Source organism: Cyprinodon variegatus, unplaced genomic scaffold (assembly GCF_000732505.1).
Source record: "Cyprinodon variegatus isolate N-32 unplaced genomic scaffold, C_variegatus-1.0 Scaffold553, whole genome shotgun sequence".
Classification (NCBI taxonomy): Eukaryota; Metazoa; Chordata; class Actinopteri; order Cyprinodontiformes; family Cyprinodontidae; genus Cyprinodon; species Cyprinodon variegatus.
Window position 1 is genome coordinate 486,425 of NW_015151006.1, and position 1,461 is coordinate 487,885.

The window sequence follows — 1,461 nt, forward strand, 5'->3', positions numbered from 1 at the left end:
AAAAAAAAAAAAAAAAAAAGATTTAGAACCAAATTAAAAGAGCGAAAAATCTCAGTAAAAGGAGAAAAAATATGGAACAATGTTAATAAAGAATTTAAAAAATCAAGGTCACTTAAAGTATTTAAAAATGTATTACTTTAAGTGTTTTAAGTAAGTATGAAACTATAAAATAACTTAGTGGTTCGTGAAAATGTTTAATCTAATCCTATTTAGGTCAGATGAAGTTACTGCATTGAAAAAATGATAAATTATGTTATTTATTATGCTATTTATTAATCTATGTTTTTTGTTATTTTAAATGAATGAAATAAACAATAAATAAAACAAATAAATGATTATTTTTTATTTATTATTATTTTATTTTATTTATTTTTTATTTTATTTTATTTTTATTTTTTTATATATATTTTTTAATATAAGTCTTTTCTTGTAACTGTAAACTATTATCTGTCTATTTATCTTCTTATTTTTTATTTAAACAATGAACATTCAATATTCAGTTTTTTTTCACTGGAAAACTTTTTTTTTGACCACCTTTACATATTTAAAACACGTTTTTCACCCTGTACATTATTTTCTATTGTTTTAGTTAACTTTTTATTTTTAAATGCTTATATTTTTTATCTAACATATCACAGTTGCATTTTTTCAGCAAATAGATTTCTCTAAAGCCATTTATTTATTGGCCGAGATCTGTCTGGCCCATGTCATGACCCGAACCGTACTAAAAGCTCAATTTGTGCATGAGCAAGCAGATATTCAACCATGTACATAATGTAATTATTTCACTAAAATCCTTTCACTTATCCTTAAGCCACTATAGAATGCGAACACAACCTTAAAATAGTTTTTATGACTAAGACAATTTGATGCTTTTTTATTTTTCTCCGTTAAACTATGGTGACCAGACGTCCTTTTTTATCCCGGACATGTCCTACTTTTCATACCTAAAACAATGTCCGGGGGAAATTTCAAAATCATCCAGGATTTTGGTCGACTACAGCAGAACCGAGCTGTCAGCCCCGGGGCGGGTTCAGGAACCCAGGTGGATGGGGGGAGGGAGCCCCCCGGGGGATGGAGTGACCGGCCCCATGTTTCCATGTGCTCCTTCCCCGGCTGGCCCTGGAGCTGGTGGGTCGATTTGAATTACCGGAGTGGGCCTCGAAATCAGAACCTCTGGGATCCAAGCAAAATGCCGTCACTACCAGGCCACCACTCCCCACTTATACATAAGGGCAATAGTGGTGTTGGCTGAAGGAGTCTGCAACCGGAGGGCTGTCGGTTCAATCCCCAGCTCAGGCTTTCAGTGCCGTTGTGCCCTTGGGTAAGACAATTCATCTGCATTGCCTGCAGATGGTGGAGCCGGCAGCCTTGCTTCTGTCAGTGAGCCCCAGGCCAGCTGCGGCTACAGTGTAGCTCACCACCATCAGTGTGTGCATAACTAGGTGAATGGCTGAATGT